The 12,831-nt window shown below is 35.0% G+C and overlaps 1 pseudogene; it reads left to right on the plus strand.

The window, feature by feature from the left end:
• The first annotated feature begins 422 nt into the window (after positions 1–422).
• LOC107566577 (SH3 domain-containing RING finger protein 3-like) overlaps positions 423–12,831 on the plus strand; it is a 147,396-nt pseudogene continuing 134,987 nt past the window's right edge.

Raw genomic sequence — 12,831 nt, forward strand, 5'->3', positions numbered from 1 at the left:
ATTAAACCATTCAAGTATTGGCACAGAAGATTTGGCTAGGAAATATAACAAAAACTAGATTTTTTTTTTTTAATTTTACCTTTTTTTTATGTTGCAATTTTTGCATTCTTGAAAAAAAAAACGCAATTGCGTCGTTAGGGCGTTGCTAACGGCCCAGTCCTCTAGATATGTCTCTGTTTTCTGGTCCAGCAGGTGAAAATGATGCGTCTGATCTGTTAGTAAAGCAACAGCATGATTTGAGGAATCACTGATTTGATCAAATCAAATGCAACACTATTGTAACCAACTACCCTAGTTACTAGATGCCCGCGCTTGATGATGGCGTGCGCGTGACCTCACAGCTGTGTGTGTGTGTGTGTGTGTGTGTGTGTGTGTGTGTGTGTGTGTGTGTGAGAGAGAGAGAGAGAGAGAGAGAGAGCAGCAGAGCAGACGCGCTCCGTCGCGCTCATGTCTCAAGCCGTGCTCCGCACATTACTATGACCATATGCGTGCCAAGTTGACTCGCGTCGCCTGCGCGTCGACGACAGCGTTGCGTACCAGAGGAAAACATGGACGAGTCGTCTTTGCTGGATCTGCTGGAGTGCTCTGTGTGTCTGGAGCGGCTGGACACCAGCGCCAAAGTGCTGCCCTGTCAGCACACCTTCTGCCGCCGCTGCCTGGAGAACATCGTGAGCTCCAGACACGAGCTGCGCTGCCCGGAGTGCCGCATCCTAGTGGACTGCGTAGTCGACGATCTGCCTGCTAACATCCTCCTGGTGCGTCTTCTGGACGGGATTAAACAGCGTCCGCGGAACGGAGGAGGGAGAGCGGCGCTGGCGGGATGCGCGGCCGGCGGATCGGCTTCGCCTGCGGGGACAGCGGTGCGGGATTTGCCCGTCGCCACGCGGAGCTCCCCGGTCAAGGTTTGTGCGCTTCTTCTGCTTTTGCTCGATTGCGTTTGTCATCGCTTCCAGAAGCTTCAGATCTGGGACAGACTGAGTGACAGCGTTGCAGAATAACGGAGAGCGAGTTTACATGCGTGACCCTGGAGCACAAAAGCAGTCATAAGCGTCAATTTTGTGAAATTGAGATGTATGCATCATCTAAAAGCTGAATAAATAATCTTTCCATTGATGTATGGTTTGTTAGGATAGGACAATATTTGGCTGAGATACAACTATTTGAAAATCTGGAATCTGAGGGTGCAAAAAAAAATAATCTAAATATTGAGAAAATCATCTTTAAAGTTGTTCAAATGAAGTTCTTAGCAAAGCATATTACTAATCAAACATTAAGTTTTGATGTATTTACGGTAGGACATTTACAAAATATCTTCATGGAACATGATCTTTACTTAATATCCTAATGATTTTTGGCATAAAAGAGAAATGTATAATTGTGACCCATACAATGTATTGTTGGCTATTGCTACAAATATCCCCCAGCGACTCAACACTGCTTTTGTGCTGCAGGGACACATTTTAAAGTGTCTTGAGCTTGGTTTGCTCCTTAAGAAATGCACAGTTTGTGAGAGAAGGTCTTGAGCTTTTCGAGCTGCACTGGTGCTCTCAGTGTTTGGGTTGAGTTTGGTGACGTCACTGCAGTTTATTTCTCACATCTGAGATCAGACAGAGATGCTCAAGACACTGCATGAAGCGGTGAGTGGCGTTTCAGTGTAAACATGAGCATAACGGAGAAATATGAGCTGTTTGTGTGGCAGAGATGTATTGTTTGTTTTTCTCTATATTCATCTTTCAAGTGTTTTGGTCTGAGGACATGCAGTACCAGTGTGAAGGAAATCTAAAATCTTAAAGGCTTTGCTTCAGTGCTACCAGTTTGTATATGAAGCTAAACATATTTTTAAAACGGGAATAGTTCACCTTAAAATGCAGATTTGCTGCTTGACCCTCAGCACATCCGAGATCAGGATGAGTGTGTTTCTTCATCAGGTTTGTAGAAATGTAGCATTGCATCAGTGTCTCAGCAATGGATGCTCTGCAGTGAATGGGTGCCGTCAGAATGAGAGTCCAAACAGCTGATAAAAACATCACAATAATCCACAGCACTCCAGTCCATCAGTGAACATCTGGAGAAGACAAAAGCTGAGACAAATCCAGCATTAAGACCTTTTAACTAAAATATCATAGAGTCCATAATCCAGAATAACGCTTAAAAGTGCATCTGCTGTCGTCTCTCACATCAAAATCCAGCCACATATTTGTTTAAACACAGCTTGATCTGAGACAATTTCTCTCCTGATTCACACCAGAACACTTTTTCTCTGGAGGAAGATGTTAACTGATGGACTGGAGTGCTGTGGATTACTTGTGGATTATTGTGATGTTTTTATCAGCTGTTTGGACTCTCATTCTGACGGCACCCATTCAGCATATTGTCATTTTTGGGTGAACTATCCCTTTAATGGATGAGTTGTTGTGAATAGTGAAGGAAACGCATAATCAAGAGTGCATATATTCTCCTTCAGTAGTGTTTAAGTAAAATGGAATATGCTATATTGCATTTTTATGTCGTGATTTAATAATGTTCAAACTCTCTCCTGGCATATATTGTATGGAATAGCAATGATGATATCTAACACCTGCGATTGGCTGTTGCTATAGTGGCAGGATGTTTTTCTATGGCTAGATGTTTCTTAGAGTCGCTCTGCTATTGTTGTGCTGCTCTATTGTTGTGTTTGAAGCGGTCAAACATGCAGACGCCCCTCAGGACTCAGTGATGTGCGATCACAGAGCGCTGACGCTGCATTAGACAGGACTGATGCTTGGCTCGGGTCATGTTGTCTGATAACACCGAGCCTGACGCTTCAGAACAGCGTGTGTTTGGCACAGATGCAGTCTGCTGATTGAGGAGGAAAATTTGCTGAATTAATTTAAACATATGTTCCACTGAGCTGAGAGCACAAGCACTTATTGCCAGCTGAAAGCACTGCTAAGTTATCAGAAATATGTAATTAACAACAACTATGCATGAAGCGATGGATGTGTAGATCATTCTGAATGGCAGGTTCAGATTCCACAAGCGTCATGATCCATATAACGAGGTGTGCGAAGTGTATTTGTGGTCACATATTTTCTGGTCATCGGGAGCCGCGCTGGCCATTATAAACCCGTATTGATCGTCCACTAGTTTGCAGTAAGAGAATAAAAGCTGTGGATACTGATATCTGCTCTGATAGGATATGAAAGGCTTTCAGAAATCATGCTTGGAAATAAAGCTGACACAAATGCCTCTATCAGATGCAGAATTAAGAATTTCTCATAACATCTGCATGAAAAATTAACCCAGAACAAGCTACAGTATTATATTTGATATGCACATTTCTAAGCTGTCTAAATGATCAGCCGGTTTCTCACTCAATCTCCTCAATTGTAACCAAAGTTCAAATGCGTTATAATATTTGCATATTCCTGGTTGCATCTGAAATTGGTTGTTTTAATGCATTAAATGTGTAACAATGAATAGATAAATATTAGAATGTGTTATGTCTGTGCTTTGTGATTATTCATGAGATCACACTATGCATTATAAGGTGCATTACAGGGCATAATTAATGCATTCAAATACTTTTGTAATGTGTTATAGGCTATAGACTGAAAAATATTGGTGTATAAAATATTTTCACTTAGAAATTGCTAGTAATATTGTGTACATTTTCACAAATAATTACATAGAAAAAGACAAGTAACACATTGAATCAAACATGAGATTTTGAAGTTGAAAGGCTGAAATAGTATGTTTTTGTAAATTATTATTTTACAATCTTTTTTTACAGCTTTTTTAAAATTTATTTCTAACACATTTGTGTTTTGTGTTTTGTTATTTTTTAATATAATAATTTAATATAATAATATTTCTATTTAGCTTTAATACATTTTTATTTAAATTCTAGTTTGAGTAATTTTAGTGTTTCATTTATTTCTGTTGCCAAGGCAACATTTTTATTTCTAATTTTAAAATTAAAGTTAATTCTAATTTGTTTTTATTTATTTATTATTTTTTAATTTTAAAAATTGAAGTTTATTTCTAATAAAAACATTTTTATTTTTATTACTGAAGTTTTTGTCATTTTATGTGCTTTTATTATTTTATTTTTAATATTTCTATTTAGCTTTAATGTGTCTTTAAGTTTTCAGAAATTGGTTTTCATTTGAGGAATCTCCCCTAATGTTCGTAGTGCAGTAATATTGGATTTTACTGTAGAAAGACTGAAATCATATTTTCATGTAAAATGTACTTAATGATCTTTGTTTTATTTACAACTTTGAATAATAATTTTTCACTGTGTATGAAGGCCTCAAGTTTGTTTAGAGCAAATAGCAGACAGACAGTTGTTATTGCGTGAAGCAGCAGATCCTGAAATGATGTGAAACGCTGTTCTTGTAAACATGCATTAGGGTTTTCAGAAACCACAACCAGAGACCGTCATTTTTAAAATGCAACTCAAGCTTACTGTAAAAACCCCTCATTTTGTTCTGACTCGTGTTGCTGAATGTAACCGATCAAATCCCAAAGGCTTCTATTGAAATTCTGCCTGTAATACTTCCTAGAGCTTTGCTTAGAGCGTTTGTGGTTTTGTTTACAAAAATGTCTTAGATTGTAGGGTTGGGTTGAAAATATTGATTCTTATTCTGATGAACCGATGTCGATCTCTGCTGTTTTCAGTTGACGCGTGAACAAAACTCAATCAGACAGTATCTGTAGCTCCTGCCATCTAATAATCACAGGAATCTTTGTTACTTTTGGTATGAAACAAAGTCTCAGCTTTAACATTCTGTTAGTTTAATCACTAAAATCACTCACTAAATGTGTTTTTTTGGCTCTTTAATGCCTCGTGACCGTGATCATCTCTTCCTCTTTACTACAAGTTACAGCAGCAAATAAACATCAGAACTGAAATCATTCATGAATCAATCGTTCAATCAGTGATTCAACTGCAGAAAGACACCAGTAAAACTGCTTGAGATCAATACTGTCACAGCACATCACATTTACCTCAGAAAATACATTCAGTGAATACAAACTGGGAATTCAGCTAGAAATAAATAGCATTTTGATAAATATATGCACATTCATTATATTTTTGCTGAACCTGTTCTTCAGTATTTAATGTTTGTTTGAACTCGGCTAACAGGGAATCTTCTCGCATCTTTCACTAATGTTTTTTAAAAGTTATATAAATGTCATTATTAAAGTAATGTTTATGGAATGTTCTTATAACTTTATTAATATTTGATAAATGTTCTCATAACGGAGAGAAGACATCTGATATGAACATTCTCTAAACGTCCTTATGATGTTATTTTTACTTGATGAACGTCTAAAAAACGTTTTTGTAACCTTTAAATAACGCTCTAATTTTGTAATTTTGTAACCTAAATTTGTTCCCTTGGAATAAACTCGTAATGAAAACACATTATGACGTCCACTGTTTAAATGTTTATATTTCAACAACAAAATGGAGCAGAAACATAATTATTATTAATTATATTAAGTGGAAATTAAGTGTTTGTTAATGAATCACTTTATTATAGTAATGTACTAAGGATGCGCGATATTAGATTTTTGCCGATATCCGATATGCCGATATTTTTCAAATCATTTTTGGCCGATAGCCGATGCCGATACCGATATATATTCCCCTTTGTTTTGAAACAACACCAAGTCTCTCCTGTGCGGAAATTATAAACAAATGATTTTTAAATTTTGGTTAGTTTTGAACAAAAACTTATTTGTTAGGAGTAATAAACTGAAATCGAAAGCCTTGAAAATAACTATAATAAAATAAATCTCTGCTGTGTTTTTTTGTGTTTTTTTTCTCAGACAGATGCAGTTGAAACCTTAACATTTTATTTGTGGATTTGACATTAATAGATGGTCTAAAGCAAAAGAGCTGTAAAAATTCTAAAAATTTATGATTTTTAAATTTTGGTTAGTTTTGAACAAAAACTTATTTGTTAGGAGTAATAAACTGAAATCGAAAGCCTTGAAAATAACTATAATAAAATAAATCTCTGCTGTGTTTTTTTGTGTTTTTTTTCTCAGACAGATGCAGTTGAAACCTTAACATTTTATTTGTGGATTTGACATTAATAGATGGTCTAAAGCAAAAGAGCTGTAAAAATTCTAAAAATCATTTAGAGCTCCTAATACTGAAGTTTTCATAATCCATTAGAAAAATATAGTACATGTTACTGAATAAATCTGCATATATTAAATTATTTAATTTACAAGTGTCATGTTTGTAATTTTTATTAACTCAGCGTTTTTGCTGATTTTCACAAAAATGTCATGGCCCCCAGAATATTTTATTGTATGAATATCTGAACATGCAATACATCAAAATAAAGATCAGACCCTCTACTTAAAAAGAAAAAAAAGCATTGTTTTGTTTTTTAAAACACTTGAATGTATCATGTTTCATAAAAAAGCAACATTTTGAGCAAAAAGCTGAGAAAATCGTATTTTTTATCAAATACTACATCTGGATCATATTCAGTAATATTATCAAAGCAGCGCTGCAGTAGATGGCGTACTCCCAAAGCTTGCACACTTTCTGGATCCACACGTCACTCGCTAACATTAGGCAGTTTTCATTTATACGAGCGCATTATTTTTCATATGCATACATACGAGATCGCTCGTTTCTGTGTCTTCCTCGCCTGTGTTTTTGATCGAGTGATTCATTCCGGAGATGCGTGATAGCGCCCCCTAGCGTTTAACAGCGAGGAAACCTGGAAAATTCTGTGTTTGGCGGGGAGAGAGTTAATGTAAATATATACTCTCCGTCTTATCGGCAATGCCGGTGTTTACATTTTAAGCCTTTATGACATGATCGTGCATCCTATAATGTACCGACTGACATGCTTTAATGCAGCATTAGTGGAGGGATGTTGACATACCGAACCTGATTGTTCATATATCCAAATGAATCACTATTGAATCGAATCGAAACCGAATCACAAGCATATGAATGGAAATCCAATGAAATGTGATTCTTTCATGGCACAGTCTAGTCTAGAGTGACGTGTGAATGAAGCATTTGACTGGTTTAACACCGGAAGACGAGACTCGTGTAATAATCGTCCTCCTCTGCCCTTGGAGGAACATTCCTGTGTTTTCTGGAGTTCTGATGCGAGTGAAAGCGTGTGCTTTATCTGAATCATCACCGGTTTCTGGATCTCTATAGATAGCTGTTTCTGTCTGGATTTGGTCAATGCTCATGCACACGGTCGTCTACGGTACTCGCAATTAAATTCATAATTTGAACATCTACTGAACTGCATCATGTTTACATTTATATGTATGAGTTACTATTGATCATTTAAACATCTGGAGTCTATTAAACCTGAGCTTTCTGCTTCAGACTGTTGCTAAACTTATTTAAAGTTTGACAGCGACGAGTGAAGCGCCAGCTACAGATCACACACTAACAGCTCACAGCTCTAATAATGACTACAAAACACTCCAGCACACAAACGAAACATGCTTCATTTGATTCGAAATGCAAAACGAATCACTCACGTTAGATGAACACCTGTGACATCAGTCTATTTACTTTGTAAAACATATATAAACATGTATCTTATAAAATATTTTTATAGAAGTTATTTTATTATACAGTTGTTTACTGAATGTCTTTAAATATATAAAAATTATATGCAAATAAATAACTAAATAAAACATGTTTGTTAGTTAAAATAAACTAAAATTATAAAATATTAGATACATTTTTAAACTAAAAGAAAATTTGAAATATTGCCTAACTCACTGAAATAAGCACTTAAGTTACTATCTGGAAATAAATAAAAATTAAATCTGAACTAAAACTTATATATTTAATATTATAATATTTAAAAACACTCTCGAGATGAATAAAAGTACAAAAAAGAGCAAAATTGAAAAAACAAATACAAGCAAAATTGCTACAAAGTTTACTCAAATTAAAATGAAAACTGCAACAATGTATATATTTATGAAATATATGTATTTATATATGAAAAATACATATGTGTACAATAAAGCTATTTCTAAAGCTAATTCAAAATATTCATAACTATAATAGTATAAATAATACTAAAATAATTACAGCAGGCATCATTTCTGTGTGTGGTTTCTTTCTGAGAAAGGCTGTTGTTGTTGTTGTTTATTATTTTTGTTGTCATTGTTTGTTTGTTTCCTTGAATCTTGCATTTTCAAGGAAATTCACTGTTAAAAATGACAGCTTTATTTATTTATTTTTACGAAGGTTAATAAAGCAGGGTGTTTAAATGAGCAAGTTAATGAGTACTCCTCACCTGATCTCAATATTGATCAAAATAATCGTGATTTTTGCCATAATCGAGCAGCCCTGATCTCCACCAGCGCACGTCTTTGTTACGAGTTTGTCTCTGAAATAATCAGCACTTTTTAGTCTGTTATCCACACATTTCAAGCATAAAGTTTCTTTTTTTGTTGTTCAGCTGTTGCGTCATAATTGAGCCAAAAAGTGAAATCAAGGTACAGTTTGAGAACAGATTCTGAAGACAAAGCGTACTCGGTCTGGAATAATATGAGCAGGAATCTGCAGTAATTAGCGCTCAGCGTTTGAGCGTCAGAGTGCGTCTGTATGTGATGTGAGAGCCGCTCTATCAGCTCTGTACAGCTGCGTGTTTGGACACATTATTCCTGAGAGTCTGGCTTCATTTAATGCATCAAAGCCTGCTTTTGTGGACAGTAAAGGCCTCCTGCGCAGGATTCACGTCATTCCACTTAATGAGCGTTCGGCTTGATTACACCGCACCTGCAGCGGTGCTGTCAAACCCTATTAGTACTGTATATTATCATTATTGTTATTATTATGTTTATTTATTTATTTATTAATATGTAGCATTTATTTATTGGTTTATCTATTTATTTTAATATGTAGCATGTATTTATTTATTTATTATTTTAATGTGTAGTGCGACTTATTTAATATTATTTTATATAATATATATATATATATTTACTTTATGTAATATTTATTTAATGTCAATATTAATATTATTTCATTAAAGTTTTATTAATAATAATATATCAAATAAACAATGCTACACATTAAAATAAATAATAATAATAATGTTAATAATCATATTTAAATGATGCATATTAAATAAATAATGCTACATATTAAAGTAAATATTATATATACTATATAGTGCTGTCGAACGATTAATCGCATCCAAAATAAAAGTTTTTGTTTACATAATATATGTGTGTGTGCAGTGTATATTTATTATGTATATATAAATGCACACACATACAGTATATATTTTGAAAATATTTACATGTATTTATATTCATATAATTTATATTATATATAAATATATTTCATAACATTTTTCTTAAGTATATACATGCATGTGTGTGGATAATAAATATACACAGAACACACACATACTATGTGAACAAAAACTTTTATTTTGGATGAGATTAATCGCGATATATATATATATATATGTGTTCACTTATTTTTAAATTTCTGTAAAAGCTGTGTTCTGTGTGTGACTGATGCTATCGTGTTTAATGAGTGTTTGGCTCGTCTGTCCACGAGCTCATCTATATTCACACTGCATTGTTTGTTTTTGACGAGCGTTTGTCATTCGTTCTTTAGGATGAAGAAAAAAGTGCAAGATGCTCAGACGTACAGACGTCTTCACTATGACACAAGCTGAGATCTTTTAACTTATTAACTACAGATAAGCAGGATTATGTACGGGCATCGTGTCCGTCAGTTATTATTGCTGAATAAACTCTGACAGGCTGATCAAACCTTCACACGAAGCAGCCGACTGGACATGATCCTGCATATTACACGGAGCTAATAAATAATTAAATGCATGTGGAATATTAATTTGAGTTGGGATGGTTCTGAGCTCCGTGCAATAGCTCCTTAAATCTGCTGCTATTAAACTATATTAACTGTAGCATCAGAGGTGATCATGTGACATATAATATGTATTTATTTATTTAATATATTATGTATTAATGTTTTATCAATTAATAGTATGTACCATTGTTTATTTATTATATATAATTTTTATTTTAATATAAAGTATTATTATTATATTTAGTTAAACACACAGTATTATTTTTTTTATGTTTTTGTCAATATTAATATATAACATTATTATCATCATCAATAATAATAATAACTATTATTTATTTATATACTTATTTATTTTAGTGTATATTATTAATTTATTTATTTTAATATATTATTTATTATATTTAATATTATTTGTTTTATTTCTTGAGTTACTTTATAAATGTAATTTGAATTTATTTTATTTATGTATTTATTAAGAAAATATTTAAATAAATAAATAAATACAGAGTTTGTATATTTTGTCAAAAGTTGTCAGATTGTAAAGTGGGTCAGTGATGTTGAGTGATTGTTTGTGGGTGGTTAGAGGGTTAAACGCAGGCGAGTGTTTCCTCTAGAAATGTCTGCGATCTGGATTATTGCAGTGATTAACGGGAGTTTGTAGCGCCGGTTTAGAGTCATAATCAATTGTTAAACTGAGAGAAGCGATTAGAGTCAGATCGAGGAGAGATGAACTGAGACGCGACAGACTCTAAACTGATAAATGAAAGGAATGTTGCTGCAGCTCTGCTAATCGGCTCGCTGCTCGTTCCTCTTCCTGTCTGATTGGGAAGTAACCATGCCAACATGACAGGAAGTGCTGGGAATCTCCCCGAGGATGAAGCCTCATTAGTGTTTACTTTGACTCGCGCTGGAGAGATACGAACGACTGTTTGCATCTAAATATATGACTGAAACACGGTTTATTCTGAGCACCGTGTGCATTCACTGTAACTACTCTCAGAAAGAGGTTTGCATCAGGTACAGATTCACTGAGCTTCATATCAGCATGCAGCATCTGTGTGGAGCTGCAGATAATGACGGGTTCGCTGTTAAGTGCATCTTAAAGGAAGAGTTCACGCAAAAAATTAGAATGTGCTCATCCGAGATCAGGATGAGTGTGTTTCTTCATCAGGTTTGTAGAAATGTAGCATTGCATCAGTGTCTCACTGCAAGTGAATGGGTGCCGTCAGAATGAGAGTCCAAACAGCTGATAAAAACATCACAATAATCCACAAGTAATCCACAGCACTCCAGTCCATCAGTGAACATCTGGAGAAGACAAAAGCTGAATATATATACCAAAAATATAGTAATAATGAAAAATAAAACATCAAAGTGTTATAGGCAGAATTGGCAGAATACTTTTCTAAACATAGAAAAAGACAGACTTTTTTCGTCCATTTTATACAGGATTTCGATCAAATACAGTTAATTTAAACATGCATGATATTTTTATCAAAAGACATATAGTCTCTTGTCTGTTTCATTAAGCAACACAAGCACTGCAAGTGAATGGGTGCCGTCAGAATGAGAGTCCAAACAGCTGATAAAAACATCACAATAATCCACAGCACTCCAGTCCATCAGTGAACATCTGGAGAAGACAAAAGCTGAAACTAATCCAGCATTAAAAGTTTTTAACTCAAATACATGCTTCCTCCAGTGAAAAAGTGCATCTGCTGTTGTCTCTCGCATCAAAATCCAGCCACATATGCGTTTAGAGCTGTTTAAACGCTGCTTGATCTGTGCAGATTTCTCTCCTGATTCACACCAGAACACTTTTTCACTGGAGGAAGCATTATTATGGATTATAGACTCTATGTATTTTAGTTAAAAGGTCTTAATGCTGGATTAGTTTCAGCTTTTGTCTTCTCCAGATGTTAACTGATGGACTGGAGTGCTGTGGATTATTGTGATGTTTTTATCAGCTGTTTGGACTCTCATTCTGACGGCACCCATTCAGCCTATTGTCATTTTTAGGTGAACTGTTCCTTTAAGAAAAGTACTGTTCATGGTTTGCATGCAAACAGTTCAGATATAAAGTATGTAAAAGGTGTAATTAATAAAAGTAATATTTTTAACAGCAATAGTTTGCAGCACACACACCGACTAATCAATAATAAGATGGTAAACAACAAGTTTCCTGATCGATCAGCATTGATCAGCGTTCCCAGAGGAGCAGAAGTGTGAGGTCAGGAGGAGACGGAGGTCACAACCGGGGGTCAAAGGTCAACCCCGCTCCCACAAACACTATTGTGATTATGGAAATGAGCAGAGAGTTTCTAACCAGATGCAAAACAGACAAATGGAATCATTTATCAGCAGAGAGACCAAACAAAGACTGGAAGCAGCATCATTTACCCTTCGCAGCATGCATTTCTAATGTTACAGAAGATTTCTATTTCAAATAAATGCTGTTCTTTTGAACTTTCTGTTCATCTGAGAATCCTGAAAAATAAAATGTATGACAGTTTCCACAGAAATATTGTGCAGCACGACTGTTTTCAACATTGATAATAATCAGAAATGTTTCTCGAGCAGCAGATCAGCATATTATACTGATTTCTGAAGATCATGTGACACTGAAGACTGGAGTAATGATGCTGAAAATACAGCTGCACATCACAGAAATACATTACAGTTTAACACATATTCACATAGAAAACAGCTGTTTTACATTATAATAATATTTGGCTGTTTTTGTTTTAATGTGTGTCAGATGGGCGTCTCTCATGACTTCAGCTGGAATACTGTCAGCACTTGTGTGTTTTGGATCGAGGCAGACGAGGGTTTGCTGTTATACTCAGCTGAAGTAAAGCAACTTTGAACATTCTCTCTCTCTCTGTGTGTGTGTGTGTGTGTGTGTGTGTGTGTGTGAGTGTGTGTGTGAGAGTGTGTGTGTGAGTGTGTGTGTGAGAGTGTGTGTGTGTGTGTGTGTGTGTGTG

Source organism: Sinocyclocheilus grahami, unplaced genomic scaffold (genome assembly GCF_001515645.1).
Source record: "Sinocyclocheilus grahami isolate Dianchi unplaced genomic scaffold, SAMN03320097.WGS_v1.1 scaffold1085.1, whole genome shotgun sequence".
Classification (NCBI taxonomy): domain Eukaryota; kingdom Metazoa; phylum Chordata; class Actinopteri; order Cypriniformes; family Cyprinidae; genus Sinocyclocheilus; species Sinocyclocheilus grahami.